The sequence below is a fragment of the Armigeres subalbatus genome, chromosome 2 (assembly GCF_024139115.2).
Source record: "Armigeres subalbatus isolate Guangzhou_Male chromosome 2, GZ_Asu_2, whole genome shotgun sequence".
NCBI lineage: Eukaryota > Metazoa > Arthropoda > Insecta > Diptera > Culicidae > Armigeres > Armigeres subalbatus.
The window spans coordinates 170,516,478-170,533,136 of record NC_085140.1 but is presented as its reverse complement, the minus strand read 5'-3'; the positions used below and the strand labels follow the sequence as shown (position 1 = coordinate 170,533,136).

At 38.4% G+C, this 16,659-nt stretch overlaps 1 protein-coding gene across 1 annotated transcript in view; it reads right to left on the bottom strand.

Annotated features, from left to right (window-relative positions):
- The window catches only part of LOC134211180 (uncharacterized), a 68,422-nt gene extending 57,404 nt beyond the window's left edge, over positions 1 to 11,018 (bottom strand). Inside the window, exons 1-2 of the mRNA XM_062687855.1 lie at positions 11,000 to 11,018; positions 303 to 426 (exon numbers count right to left, since the gene is read on the bottom strand). The gene's annotated coding sequence lies outside the window, so the exon portion shown is untranslated. The remainder of the gene's footprint in view (positions 1 to 302; positions 427 to 10,999) is intronic.
- Between the last annotated feature and the right edge of the window lie 5,641 nt (positions 11,019 to 16,659).

Below are 16,659 nucleotides of genomic sequence, written 5' to 3'. Positions count from 1 at the left end.
AATGTGCACACAATTGGGAAACATCAATTGAAAAACCTCATTTTGCTAAGCTGGATGTGGGTTCCAAGAATTGTGACGGATGATCCACACGTTAATTTTAGGAATCTTCTATTAATATTCTATTATTAATGCACTAATGTTGGCTTCCTTGCATGTACAGAATCTACTACTACTACACACCAAACAACAAATGGAGCGGTTGTCCGTATACTTTAGGGCAACAAGGTCAAAGATAAACTTTCATAACTAGCTAAAATGTCGAACATTACCAAACGAAACAGCCGATCAATCTTTCTACTCACCTGTTGATATGCTTTCTTTCTCCAGAAAACTTTCCCCACTGGGCTTTTGCACCTCTCCTTTCAGGAATTTGCGTTCGTCGTGCACAAATATCGCCAATGTTATGCAGGATATTCCGAAGTAAAACTGTGGGTTGAGAGAAGAAAGAGAAAAATATGTAGGTATTGTATTGCATATTAATAATATTTAGTAAGGTTAGGCGACGTGACAGGAGCTGGGGAATGAACTACTGATGTATATTTTGCTGTTTCAGCTAAACGATTTTCTTCGGCAACACGACATGTGTGATCAAAATACATTCAGTGTCTAAATAAGTCTTTATCCTTTTAAGGACTTCTGGTTTAGCAGAAAGTATTTGGCCAAAAGACAAGCACTGCGAACGACACTTGCCAGAAGTTCACGATAGTCATAAAACCGGGCCTGATAAATCCAATTCAGTTGAAACATGATTCAGGAAGGCAACTGCATCCAACTAGAGGACATAGTATGGTGAACCTATGGCACGACATAACTTAAAGCATGGCAATGCAGCAAAGATAGTTTTCATCAGGGAGTGTTACATTATTGCTGAAATTTGTTTCTGTGAGTCGTAATGTTATTCGAATATTGAATTTTGAGAACTAGCAGAACTAGCAGCGACTGAAATTGTCTAATGCATTAAAAACTAAAGTGAGTATACAATAAATTGAAATACATTTACAGGGGTTAAACAGAATGATGGGGACAGGCAAAGTTTTGTCAAAATTCAAACGCCCATAACTTTGTGAAATATTAACCGATGTTTATGATTCTGCAACTGTTCGACGGGAAAATTAATCTAGTTTTAGAAAATTTATACCCAGACTGACGGATACAGGAAATATTCCGGAATGTTTGAGGGCATGTCAAACATGCAATTTTTTGGTCGTTTGTATTTTTCCTTTGAAATTCGTCTTTTTTATATTGATTGATATATTGATGGTCGATGGACACCTGAGATATGGCCGTTGCCGTGAAATCTGTCAAACCGGTTCCGAGCAAAGTGGCCAAAGTTATACTTTTTCAAATATATCAATATGGGTGTCAAACTTAATGGTTTTTGAAAGCTATAAGAATAAAAATATTATTGGTTTAGGGGATAATGGTATGAAATACACCCAGTGGGAAAAATAGCTCAACGTAACCGTTCACTCAAAATGTGTTATAACCTACTTAGTACCGAGGTACAAAACCGAAAAATCTACCCCCTTTGTTCTCCCATCCACAAAAAAATCTTCTGAATTTCCATAAGAAATTATTCCGAAATTCTAAAGACATTTCTCCTGAATTTTGAAAGAAACTTTTGTGGAAAACCAAAAAAAGTTTTTCTTGAATTTCTTGATTTTTCTTTTCTTTATGAAGAATTTACTTCAAAAATTTAGAATTCATTGTTATTAAAATTTTAATTAATTCCATTGTATTCAAGAGAAAAGCCAGCCTAGTGTTGCAAGTCGCTCTAATGAAGATTTAAATTTAAAATAATCATTGGAAATTAAAAAAAAAACTAGAAAATTAGGAACATATTTGGGTGCGAATTCGAGAGACTTTTTTTTTTAAAGGAAAGATTTTATTTAGAAATCCAAATGAATCTTCTGTGGGCGTGCAAACAATAATCTTGTTTAAATTCGTACATGTTTCTTAGAATTTTAAATTCTCTCCGATTAATTTACCGAGGGTAAATTACCTAAATCAAATTTAGAAGATTTCCTAATTTCCCTAATCAAATTTAGAAGATATGATAGCCTCCCCCATCGACGATTTTCGGACCGGCACGCACCGGCGCAAGTCAATTGTTAATAAGAACATTCCCTTCGAAATGCAGTGTATTCAAATTAATTGGATTGTTTATCCCAAGCCGGTGACAAGCGCGGTGTCATCATCGTCAATAAACATAGTCCGCTGTCATAATTGAAACGCAGTATGAAAAAAAAATAGCCCGGGCATCTTTGCTACGATGGGCCAAACAATAAGATGTCAATAGCCTGGTTTATCCACATGGGTGCATTTCATGCGATTCTCCTGCATACTAACAATATTTGCATTATTATGGCCTTTAAAAAACGTGATGTTTGATGTTCATGTTGGTATAATTGAAAAATGTTTCACAATTGCCACTATGATCAGAACCGGTTTCACGGATTTCATGGAAACGGCCGTATCTGAGGTGTTTGCTGGCCGATCTGTGACATTAATATATCAATCAACTCAGAGAAAGCTCTAGTTTCTGCATAAAAGGGCCAAAATTCCACTCATACCAAAAATAGCGACCAAGCTACCATAAAATAGCATTTTTGATATGCTCTCAGATTGTGTGACATTTCACCGAAAACTATTTCGCGGAATTTATTTTTGCGGTTGAACATTTCGCGGAATAACATTTAGTGGTTTGTAACCTTTCGCGGTACGACATTTGGCGGATTGTACCTTTTCGCCGAATAACTTTTGGCGGAATGTAGCATTTCGCGGAATATTGGTAATAATAGTTAAGTGTTCATTCAGCACCGGCTCTGTCCCGGTGTGGGGATGTAATGCCAATAAGAAGAAAAAGAACTACCTCCTTTCTTTTCTTTATACTGATCAAACGTGTCCATTTCAAGAAGGCATTGTTCCCTTAGTTTGGGGTATAACGACTGGACGCGGTAATAAAAAAAAATTACCTTCTTTCATTGCTTTAAATCACAATCCAAATAGATTTAGGCCGGATTGCATGTAATAAAGCAGAAATCGATAAATATTTCAGTAATATTGGCTAGATTCCGTAAATGGCATTCCATGGAATGATTTCCGGTAAATTAATGTGCATTCATGAAATGTCTTTCGGGAAAATGGTGAGTTCCGCGAAATGTGTTTCGGAGAGTTGATACATTCCGCGGAATGTCGTACCGCGAAATGTTTTTCGGCGAAATAGTATACAACCATGTACGCATACAATCCGGAATATCTCCGGTATCCAGCAGTCAAAATATTGTGTGGACGGTAACTTTGGGCCATTTTTTTCCATGGGTGTATTTTAGACCATTTTCCCCTAAACCAATCATATTTTTAGACGAGTTTGTACAATCACATTTAATTCCACCACTTAATTAAATGGGATTGTACAAACTTGTCTTATGAAAAGTGAAGACATTCCACTAAAAAGCTCAATATAATTTTCTTAACAACTTTTTTTAGTTAATTGCGGACGTCAATCGAAGCTTATTGATAAAGTTTTGATAATTGTGTATATTTTATTTCAAAACTTTGCATGGTTAATATGTTTGAGGGCATGTTACAAATGCTATTTTTTGATCGCTTTTTTTCTGTGAGTGGAATATTTGCCCTTTTTATATTTTTGCTGAGACTAGAGCTTTTCCTGAGTCGATTGATATATTGATTTCGCAGATTGGTCGACGAACATCTGAGTTATGGCCGTTTTCGTGAAATCCGAGCAAAGTGACCAAAGTTATACTTTTTTCAAATATCAATATGGGTGTCAAACGCTAACCGCGGTGGAGGTTGGTACTCGGATTCTGATGAATTTTCCGCAAACGTGACCTTTAAGTGGTCTTGTTGTGTAGGGGTTATCACGCCTATCTAGAGAGTAGGAGGTTGAGGGTTCGAGTCCCTCCAAGACACGTGGATTCGTTTTCGCAAATTTCATATCAATTTGTCCATTTTGAAACATGTGCTGTGCATATTACACAGCCAAGATATTTAACAAAAAAAACTTATTTTTTATTTTTATGGCCTTTGAAAACCATGACATTTGACACCCATATTGATATTTGAAAAAAGTATAACTTTGGTCACTTTGCTCGGATTTCACGAAAACGGCCATAACTCAGATGTTCGTCGACCAATCTGCGAAATCAATATATCAATCGACTCAGGAAAAGCTCTAGTCTCAGCAAAAATATAAAAAGGGCAAATATTCCACTCACAGAAAAAAAGCGATCAAAAAATAGCATTTGTAACATGCCCTCAAACAATCCGGAATATCTCCGGTATCCGGCAGTCTGGGTACAATCTTTTTCCGTTTTCCAAAGCTTGATGAATGTTCCCGTCGAACAGTGACAGAATCCTAAAAATCGATTGATATTTCTGAAAGTTATGGTCATTTAAATTTTGACAAAATTTTGCCTGTCCCGATTATTCTGTCCAACCTAGGGACGTTCCGATACCTCAAAATATCGATATTTGAATCGATACGAGAATCGAATCAATGTATCGATATCACCGATATATTGCAATGAAAATATCGATTTATCGGAAAATCATATGATATGTCAGATATGGAAGCAATTAAAAGATGTTCACTCTTCCACTTATTTACAAAAATAATTACAAATAACTGTTTCTATTAGTTAATCAAATCTGCTTCTAGAAGTGCGTTCTGGTTCAATAATCAAACGTTCAAACGGTAGTGGGCGCTATTCAAGCATGTTTCTGAACAGTCTATTTTTTCGTCCACATGAATTTGTCTGAAATTTGCCGAAATTACATTGCAATTAAAAACTCTCCGGAACAAATGGTTGATTTTTATCTTTACGGAATATTATCTGATTATTTTCATCAGAAAATTCTTTGTTTTGAATTTCAACGGAAATCTGTTTAAATTTTCATCAAAAATTTAATTTTTTACACCCGTTGAAATATTCTGAACCTATTCAAATGAGCCATTCAAACGAACCTTCACTTGAATTATAAATTCTTTTTTGTTTCCACAGAAAATTAGACAGGAAATTATCTTCAATTTCTAATGGATTTTTTTTTGAGTTTTCACGGGGAATTATTTTAAACTACCAGACCCGACGAACTTCGTTTCGCCTAAAATTGATTTATTTTCTGATTAGATCTCGAGTTATGAAGAAATTAGTGTTTCATTTGTATGGGAACCCCCCTTTCCAAAGCGGGGAGGGGTCTCGAACCATCTTAAGAACCTTCCCCGGCCCCAAAAACCTCTACATACAAATTTTCACGTCGATCGGTTCAGTAGTTTCCGAGTCTATAAGCCACAGACAGACAGAAATTCATATTTATGTATATAGATTTTCACATGAGTTCCAGTATGTAAGAATTTTTTTGAAATCAACAATTTTAAGTTGTTATACAAAATTCTGGAATTCCACGAGAAAACTCGTAGAAATATTCTGAACTTCCAAAAGAAAGTCTCTTTAGTTTCCACGGAAGATTCTTCTGAATATACGGAAATTGTTCCAAATGGGCACAGGATTTTTTTTAACAGGAAATTGTTCCTAATTTCTAAAGGAAACTTTTCTGAGTTTCCCTAGGGTAATGTAGATATGGTTGAATAATTGGCGTGAGAATCTATGAATCAGCGACGTTACAGATTCTGCACAGTGGCGAGCTGATGATGGAGTTGCAGTGAGTTGCAAAATCTGTGAACGGCGGCAGCGCTCTTCTTAATCACATCACTTACGTTATCAAGAAATTTGCCTTCAAAAATACGACAAATCCGTTTTATGGTTATTTAAACTAAAGTTGCATATGTATTTTATTATGTGAGATACTTTCATTCACATAATAAAATGCTATTGTTGTTTTTGAGTTTCATTTTTGCTATTCGATATATGGATATCAAAAGCGAAAATATCGATATGGCCGATATATTGAAAGCAAAGTATCGATACAAAATTATCGGATATCGAAACAAATATATCGATATTCCGATATATCGGTAATATCGGAGCGTCCCTAGTCCAACCCCTGTATATCCAAAATGTCATTAGAGTAGGATACACCGGAAAATTAGGAGGAAAAACTATTTTCACCTTGAAAATGATATTTTAGAAACAAAGTGACTTCGGGAAAGTCAAAACTTATTATTTAAGCTTTATTTAGAAGTTTGTTCCAAAAGAATGGTCCAACTATTTTGAGATACAAATTTTGACTTCAATATTTCTAATTTTAGCAATGTATAATGTTGTAGAAAAATGTTTCTTTTTTTTATTCACTGCACTATGGTCCAGGATACAGATTTACGCGGAAAGACACATTTTACGCCTAAACTATATTTTTTAGAAAAAAATGTTGTTCTACAAAATTGTTCAGAATAGTAAGGCCATCATCATGGTGCTATCAAAAAATAACCCATTAGAGCAGCAGTTCTCAACCTTTTTCTTGAGAGGTACCCCTTCGAACCTTTGCATTGATTGAGGTACCACCTCTTGAAAGTAGGCTTCCAAGCCTCTTGAAAGAATAATTCCGAGCCCTATGAAGGGAGGCTTCCGTGCCTCTTGAAAGGAGCTTCTGAATCTCTTGAAAGTAGGCTTTCGCAGCTCTTGATAAGAAGCTTCTGCGCCTCTTGTAGAGAGACTTTCGAGCCTCTTGAATGACGGCTTTCGAGCCACTGAAAAGGAGGCTTCCTTTGTATTTTGAACGGACGCTTCTGAGCCTCTTGAAAGAAGAATTCCAAGCTTCGGAAAGGAGGCATCCGAGACTATTGAAATGAGACTTTCGATCCTCTTAAAAGGAGCCTTCCTACATTTTCGAAAAAAGCCTTTCAGCCCTCTTAAAATGAGACTTCCGAGCCTCTTGAAAGTAGGCTTCCGGGCCTCTTAAAAGCAGGCGTACGGGCCTGTTGGAAGGAGGCTTCCGAACCTCTTGAATGGGGGCTTCCGAGGCTCTTGAAAGGAGGCTTCCAAGCTTTTTGGAAAAAAGCTTCCGACCCTCTTGAAAGGATCTCTCTTAAAACGAGGCTTCTGGGCCTCTTGAATGGAGACATAGGCCTCTTGAAAGGAGTCTTCCGAACCTTTTCAAAGAAGGCTTCTGAACACCTTGAAAGGAGGCATTCGAGCTGTTCTGAAGATGACTGAGAAACGTAGAAGGATGCTTCTAATCCTCTTGCAACGAAGCAATTTTATAAATTCGTTCATTCGACGTTTTGTCCGTTAAATCATTTGTTCCGCAGCCCCTCATTCGCTGTTCTGGTTGAGGAGAGCTTTGATTTACCGATCGCCATGCATATTAACCAAACAAAGTTTTGAAATAAAAAATACACAATTATCAAAACTTTATCAATAAGCTTCCATTGACGTCCGCCATTATGCATTTTTGTCCGAGGTACCCCCTAGGGCCAGTGAAGGTACCCCCAGGGGTACATGTACCCCGCTGCATTAGAGGAAGTGTACTGGTTTTGGCCACCTTAATCCCTATTTTGGCCAACTCTGAAAAATGCATATTTTCCAAAAAACTATCGATCATTTTCCACAGCGAAAATCGAAAGGGATATATTTCTTATTACAGCTAATAAAATACTCGAAAATTGCTTTACTTTCGGAGTTATGCGAGAAACTGGCCAAATTAGGAGCATGACCAAAACTGGTACAGTACAGTTGATTAGAAAAATCTCGGAATTTTACCTACTTGGAATAGGGTGTCCCTCAAACCACAGTATTATTGATTTTTTTATTTTCGATTTTTCATGACTTTTGCAACCGTCATTGACTTTTGGAGCTCAACAAAAATGCAACTTTTGATGTTTGAATATGCTCAATATCTTTTTCGGATCGAAAGTTATAATCATTTTTTTTTGTCAAAATTAAGTCTTTTCCAAAAGTTGATATCTCAGATTAGGGCAGACCAAAAAAATTTGTTTACACGGCATGCGAAATTCATATACTTTATTTTGTCAAAAAATTGGAAATATGTTATTTTTTATCTCAAGTTTTACCAATTTTATAAATGTCAAATTTTATTTTTATATATATATTACTATCTTGTAGTTGTAGTAATGTTGTTGAACATTACTTTTTTTCTGAAAAATATAGTTTTGGCGTAAAATGCATCTTTCATTGTTTTACATTGTTACACGTTATTTGAATCAATTGTTATGATAATTTCAAATAATAATGTTAGGGTGACTCCAAAAAATCAATATTTTGATTATACGTTTAAGTTTTATTTTTTATCGAAGTGACGTCTTCTGCAATGTATTAGAACATGAAAAACACCCGAGTGAATACATTGGTGGATTGCAGGGATATCATTGTTATTCTTGAAAAAATCGCCATTTTGTAATGCCTGCTTTTTTTAATGGGCGAAAAAGGGCGATAAATTTCTCTCTGAGTTAGACAGAGGAAAGGCTAATGATTGCATATTTTTTGCCTTTCCCGTACAACAAAGTCGTACCGAAAGGCTATATGATCACTCCTAAAGTGAACTTTTGATAGCCGGCTCGGACACCCATAATGTTATATACCAATCAGTTCTTCTCGATGAATTCAAGGGGAGGTATGTACAGGGGTTAGACAAAAAGGTTGAGATAGGCAAAAAATTGTCGAAGTTCAAATCAGCATAACTTTGCGTAGAATGATCCGATTTTGATCAAACTGGGACCATCGGACGCGGAAACTCTTCTAGTATACTGGCCCTTTGCGAAACCTCTGATTGGCCAATGGCCACCGGTGGTGTTCCGGGTTTTTCGAGGGTATGTTAAAAATGCATTTTTTCTGCTGCTTGTCATTTTATATGACGTTTACTGCCATCATGTTTTATGTTTTCCCCAGAAACAAGAATTATTATGCTGACCAATGCTGGCTGCAGATCGAAAATCCGATAGGTATACGCAGAGATATGGCAATTTTCGTGAAAACGGTACGGGATTGGCCATACACCCTGAACAAATGTCACTTTCGCAGAACTTCCGGAACCTGTTACAAATTGGCCAAAGAGTCTCACAGTCCTCAAAATATATCTCTAATAAAGATCCTATATTCATCGTCTTGGGAAAACATGAATTTTGACACCCATATATGCATGGTTCCAGATGGTGCCAAAACCGGCCCCTCCTGGAAGGCCCATGGAACCTGCTATAAGGGTGGCAGTGGACACTATCATTCTGGAAATGTTTCTGTAATCATCGTCTCGCAAATCCATGAAGTCAGATACTCATATTTGCATTATTCCGATCTGTTATCATTTCATCATGTTCCCGGTACCGTTTTTACGGAAATGGCCGTATATCTGTGTAGCTTAGATGGATTCTTGATCTACAGCCACCATGGGCCGGCATATTAGTTCTACTTTTCGGAGAAAGCATAAAACACGATGAAAGTTAACGTCACATAAAATGACAAGCAGTGGAAAAAATGCATCTTGAACATACCCTCGAAAAACCCGGAACATTTCCGGTGGCCAAGGACCAATCTCAGGTTTTGCAGAGGAACAGTATACTAGAAGAGCGTCCGGTTCTGATGGTCCTGATTTTATCAAAATCGGATTATTATACGCAAAGTTATGTTGATTTGAATTTCGACTTATTTTTTCCTATCTCAACCTTTATGTCTAACCCCAGTATGTGTGTGCGTATACGCTATTGAAAATTTGTACATTCGGCCATTGCGTTCCGGTTAGTTATTAGAAAAACATTGTTTTTTTTTATATTTTTCCTAGAGGTTCCTGGAAAAAAATCAAAATCGAGGATACATTTTTTTTTACAAAAACTGCTGCAATGCATTCAAAGGAATACAAATAAATGTGAACTGTTGGAAATAACTGTATCTATCTCTTTAAAATGCGTTTTTGACCTCTCTTATGCGCTTTTCTTGTTACATTTTTTAATATAAGAGAAAGGCACCATCGCAGCCAGTTGGATTATTCTTGTTTTTTTGCTTTGCACATTTTGGAGAATTTGAGGTATTTTCATTTAAAAAAAATGGCTTTTATACGAGGAGATCGAACTTTCTAATTTTCCGGTGTGGCCCATCGTGCAATGCTTTAGTTCGTTATCTAATATTGCGAAGTAACCATTCCATCGGCTCATCATTAAACCAAAAAGCAGGGAAAGAACATTGCGAAGTATAATGAGACTTAGTAGAAACTTTTTCCTGACTTGTCTTTTTTATGTGTCCTTATCAAAAAGTCGAAATCGCAAATGTTTTTTTTTCTCTCTCAGAATTCGAACAATCAGCACACCAAAGCGATTAGTGTAAGTGCTTCCCGGGAAATACAAACTTTTTCATCATGTCTGAGCGAGGCCAAAAGTTGCTTCCGGAAAGTATATTACCCTTATTTTAACATTTTATATATTCATTCCCTCCATGGCTGGCGTGCCATTGCTCAAATAAATTATATCTTGAATTGCAATGCATTGGAGTGGTGCTTGCTTTTTCAGTCTGAGTAGTTTCTAATCTTTTCCTGTTCATAATCTCAGACCGTTAGATACCGTGCAAACTCAAACTTCGGACGCTTAAGCACTTTCTAATATATAATCATCCTGTTCACTCACATTTCAAATCACACCCTTTAAATCACCATAGCGATCCCTCAGTATAGTATTCATCTTTGAGCTACGTATTTAATATGTGCAAAAAATTGCGAAGAATGTTTGCAATTTATGAAAATGTCCGGCTTCTGTTTGAATCAAACCTCGGACACCGACGAAGTTGCATTCATATTTCGGACACAAAGATTCAAACTTCGGACACTTGATTACACAGTACCGGGAAGAATGTTTGAAAACAATTCTCCCTACACAGCTCAGACTGTCTTTTAATCATTTCGTCGCATTGTTTTAACATGTTTTATTTGAATGTAACTATACTAAAACAAGCTAAAACTATTAGTCCTTCCGATTCAGCTTGACGAAACATTTCGATGAAATATTTCAGAAAATTTCCCATACGAATTGAAGCGTCCGAAGTTTGAGTGTGTCCGAAATTTGATTATACACGGTACCTACCTACCGGACGACGCTCGGTGAGGGAATCACCATGATCACGTTCGTGTGGAAACCGTTTCACTTCCGTAGCGAAGAAAGGTACACTTGCAGCGGAATGACCTTTTGTTTGTCAACGATTTACCTTTTATGTCCATCTATTCCGAGAAGTGATAACAGCCCATTCAGAAGAAAGCTGAAGTGAGCGTTTGGAAAAGAAGCGTAGAAAATCAGGCTTATGGTTATGTGCTTATGAGCTATGTAGGTATACTACCTTCTGATGAAATAGTAGGAGCGAAACTTGGAGGAAGTAAGAAAGCTGATATCGTACGAATTGAGTTTGGGGCAGCTCACTTGAGATAGAATTCTTATCGATATAAGTAAACTATTCTCGTTGCGAATCGTGGAATTGATTGAATGAAGTGGATAGAGGATGTCTGCCTTGAAACAATTGAAAGATTTGATAGCTAGGATACGTTGTTTTAATTAAAAGCCAAAGTGTAATTACTATTTTTTGTCTGATATATTCCTAAATTTATTTTGTTTGAGTTACATTTCCACGAAGAAGTTGTCATTCAATCTAATTACAGGATTTATGCGCCTTCTTGCTTTTTCTAACCCGCAGTCTGGTAGAAGAAATGTGGGTAAGCCCGGTACTGTCAGAAAGCCCGTCACCCTCACATTTTTACAAGAAAATAATTTCTGCCACTCTGTAACACATAACACCCAGTTTAAGAAAATTAACAAAACAAGCGTAAGCACTGTTGGCAAGTCACTGGATGTAGTTTTTCGCAGTACATTATGTTTAAAAAATAAATATTATTATACAACGGCTACAGATCTTGTTCTTTGCAGTCTTGGAATAAAGTGTTATTGTTTTCTGATCATGCTTCCTACCTTGCACATCTCACGTCTCGTTTCTCACATCTCACATATCATTTATCAATTCTCATATTCCTCTTCTTATGTTCTCACATTTCACGACTACCTTCTAACTTTTCACTGATCACAACCTATTTACACTTATTACTGCTTGTTTATCGCTTCTCACTTCTCAATTCTCATTCTTTCTTCTCGCTTCTCCCTTCTTACTTCTCACTTTCCATTTACCAATTCGCAGTTTACAATTCTCAATTGATTACAAAATTACTGAATGCATTTTAGTGGAATTCTCGGTTCCTACTTTTTACTTATTCATTATTGATTTATTGGCATTTACTTTTTACTTATTGTTTCTCACTTCCCATTGCTCATAACTTATCACTCATCACTTTTCACTTTTATTTGCTCACTTTTCAATTCTTACTTGTTTACTTTTAAAATAATAATTATTTAAAAATAAATTATTGATGACACACGCCCTTATCAAACTATGACATTCTTAGTCAAGTATATCTAAATCGCGCGTTTTATCCTGCATGCAAAGTTTTCATCAAAATGTGTGGTTTTCTATGAAAAATGTAGTAAAGTTAACTTTTTAGTAGGGGAAATGACGGCTTTGGCAGGTTTTGTTCTATCATTGTCAGGGGGGTTTTCTATAACTAATTATGCTCAAATTTGGCCTAAACATTCTTTGCATATCAAAGAATATTGTGGCCAAATTTCATAAAATTTGGTCAACTAAAACTCCCCTGACAATAATAGAACAAAACCTGCCAAAATCTGCCAAGGACCTGATCGCAGTAAGCTATGCCGTAGGTGTGGGGCTGAAGGCCACCAAGCGACTCTACGACACTACCCATAATTCCATTACCCATAATGCCATTACCCCGAAGGCCACTACCCCGAACGCCACAACCCCGAATGAGTCACTACCCCGAATACCATTACCCCTAATGGGATACTACCCCGAATGAGCCAGTACCCCGAATTAGTCATTATTTCAAGTTAATACTTCATTTCAATGAAAAAAATGTTACTCAATAAAAGTTTATTCAAATTTCATATGAATGAACAATAATTGGAAATGAAACTGTTTTAATGCAGTATGGAACTAAGTATTCTTACTCCGTAAGATCCCGTTCCACTTCGTATGGCACTCTTCAAGATTCCTGAATGGCACGGGGATTTTATGCAGCACGTTTTCATGCACAATGCAGAGAGTTGGAGGCAATTGCGGTCCACGTCAGCATGGCTACTAGGGCAACAAGGTAGAAGTTATTCCTTGGTCGCTGTAGTAAAAGCAACGGATTCTGGATGAAGCGTGGTCTAAATCTCAAAATCGACGAGGGGGTGAATGGGTGAGTAAGAGCGAGTGAGTGATTTAGTGAGTGAGTAAGAGTGAGTGTGTGAGTGAGCGAGTAAGAGTTAGTGAGTGAGCGAGTAAGAGTAAACGAGTAAGAGTGAGCGAGAAAGAGAGAGCGCATGATTGAGAGTAAATGAATGAGTAAAAGTGGATGAGTGAGTAAGAGTGGTTAAGTGAGTAAAAGTGGGTGAATGAATGAGAGTGGGTGAATGAGTAATAATTAGTGTGACAGAGTAAGTGAGTGAGTGAGAGTTTGTGTATGAGAATGAGAGAGAGGGAGATCTTGTTTGTCTTCGGGAAGTTGCGTTGACTTAAAGAAGGCATCATCTCGTTTCGCCTTCTATGGAACAGACGTTCCTTTTAAAAAGGCAGTATTTCCTCTGTGTGCCTTATCGAGGTATAAGCACGTTCATTAAAAGGTGGTATCATCTCCTCTGTCTGCCTTATACAGGGCAAACCCGTCCATTTAAAGAAGGCATCATCTCCTCTGTCTGCCTTATACCGGGCAAACGCGTTCATTTAAACAAGGCATAATTTCCTCTGTGTGCCTTATACCGGCAAACACGTCCATTTAAAGAAGGCATCCTCTCCTCTGTCTGTCTTATACCGGGCAAACCCGTCCATTTAAAGAAGGCATCATCTCCTCTGTCTGCCTTATACCGGGCAAACGCGTCTATTTAAAGAAGGCATCATCTCCTCTGCCTGGCAAACGTGTTCATTTCAATGAGGAATAATTTCCTCTGTGTGCCTTATACCGGGCAAACCCGTCCATTTAAAGAAGGCGTCATCTCCGCTGTCTGCCTTATACCGGGCAAACGCGTTAATTTAAACAAGGAATAATTTCCTGTTTATTCCTTTGTACCGGGCAAACCCGTCCATTTAAAGAAGGTATCATCTCCTCTGTCTGCCTTATACCGGGCAAACGCGTCCATTTAAAAAAGGCATCATCTTCTCTGTCTGCCTTATACCGAGCAAACGCATCTTTTTAAAGAAGGCATCATCTCCTCTGTCTGCCTTATACCGGGCAAACGTATTCATTTAAACGAGGAATAATTTCCTATGTGTGCCTTATACCGGGCAAACCCGTCCATTTAAAGAAGGCGTCATCTCCTTTGTCTGTCTTATACCAGGCAAACGCGTTCATTTAAAAAAGGCATTATTTCCTCGGTGCGCCTTATACCGGGCAAACCCTTCCATTTAAATAATGCATCATCTGCTCTGCCTGCCTCTGCCTTATACTGGACAATCGCGTTTATTAAAAAAAGCATCATATTTACCCTGTATGCCTTATACCGGGCAAACTCGTTCATTAAAACAAGGCATCATCTCCTCTGTTCGCCTTATACCGGGAAAACGCGTTCTGTTGAAAAAAAAGGATCTCTTACTCCATTTCGTAGAATAGTACTTTTCCAGGTCATGATGACAGGGATGACAGTTAAAGCTAATTAGAAGAAAAATCAAAACCGTTGGTTAAACTGGTTGGTTAAAAACATTCTTGCAGCGAAACTAACTGGCTTAAAACCATTAGTTGTAGCAGGCGACTTCAATGCGTGGGCAGTGGACTAAAAGATATTTTAGTTACCAGATAAAGATTGTCGCTGTCGTCGCTGTCCGGAACATCTTTTGCTGGCGAGGAAAGGGGAGCTAAATGTCAAAGAAGAAAAATCCATACGATTTGACAGCTTGGTACCCAACATGTTCCGGACAGCAGAACAAAGGGAACCGAAGCGACAATCTTTATCTAGTAACTAAAATATCTTTTAGTGGACTGGGTATCCCGGTCCACAAACGCTAGAGGTCATACACTGCTAGAGTCGCTAGCGGTATTGAACTTGAACGTAGTCCTGCTGAATGAAGACCAAGTGCCAACGTTCAGGGGACCGAGTGGTGATGGCGCGGGATGGTCGGTGGAGCCTCATCCCTACACTACCTGAGTTAACCTCCTTAAATGTCTGGATGCAGATTTCCGTTTACCCTTGCTTAAGAAAAAAAATGGTTAAGCGCGGAAGTAGTTCTTATGAGCTAGAAGATGAGCAAGGTGAAAATAAAGGCGTGTGGTCGGCTAAGCACATAAAACTTAGAATTAGAATAGTTAAGATTCCCAATAAAACTGTCCGCTTGACACACCGTCACTGCGTTCATTGATTTATTTAGTTAACATCTAAACAGATAACACTGAATCAACAATTTGACGCCACAATGCACGGTTCGAGGCCGCATCTCTCCATCCTCGGATACGCCCCACGCTCGCCAAGTCGTTCTGCACCTGGTCTGCCCATCTCGCTCGCTGCGCTCCACGCCGTCTCGTACCTGCCGGATCGGAAGCGAACACCATCTTTGCAGGGTTGCTGTCCGGCATTCTTGCAACATGTCCTGCCCATCGTACCCTTCCGGCTTTAGCTACCTTCTGAATACTGGGTTCGCCGTAGAGTTGGGCGAGCTCGTGGTTCATTCTTCGCCGCCACACACCGTCTTCTTGCACACCGCCAAAGATGGTCCTAAGCACCCGTCTCTCGAATACTCCGAGTGCTTGCAAGTCCTCCTCGAGCATTGTCCATGTTTCACACTTAAAATAAATCGCCGAATTCGGTAAAATTTTACCGAAATCTCAACAGCAGAACTGTTCGGTAAATAATTTAACTGATTTTCAGTGATTTTGACAGTTGAGCAATGGAAAAAATTACAAAAAAACTGTAAAATAAATTACCGAACAGTTCTGCTGTTGAGATTTCGGTAAAATTTACCGAATACAGTGAAATGAGGTAAGTGTGTTCATGTCCGTAGAGGACAACCGGTCTTATAAGCGTCTTGTACATGACACATTTGATGCGGTGGCGAATCTTTTTCAACCGCAGTTTCTTCTGGAGCCCGTAGTAGGCCCGACTTCCACAGATGATGCGCCTTCGTATTTCACGACTAACGTTGTTGTCAGGCGTTACCAAGGATCCGAGGAAGACGAATTCCTCGACCACCTCGAAAGTATCCCCGTCTATCGTAACACTGCTTCCCAGGCGGGCCGTCCGCAAGCATGTACTTTGTCTTTGACGCATTCACCACCAGTTCAACGTTTTTTGCTTCACGTTTCAGGCGGGTGTACAGTTCTGCCACCTTTGCAAATGTTCGGCCGACAATGTCCATGTCATCCGCGAAGCAAATAAATTGACTGGATCTGTTGAAAATCGTACCCCGGCTGTTACACCCGGCTCTCCGCATGACACCTTCTAGCACAATGTTGAACAACAGGCACGAAAGTCCATCACCTTGTCTTAGTCCCCGGCGCGATTCGAACGAACTGGAGTGTTCGCCCGAAATCTTCACACAGTTTTGCACACCATCCACCGTTGCTTTGATCAGTCTGGTAAGCTTCCCAGGGAAGCTGTTCTCGTCCATAATTTTCCATAGCTCTACGCGGTCTATACTGTCGTATGCCGCCTTGAAA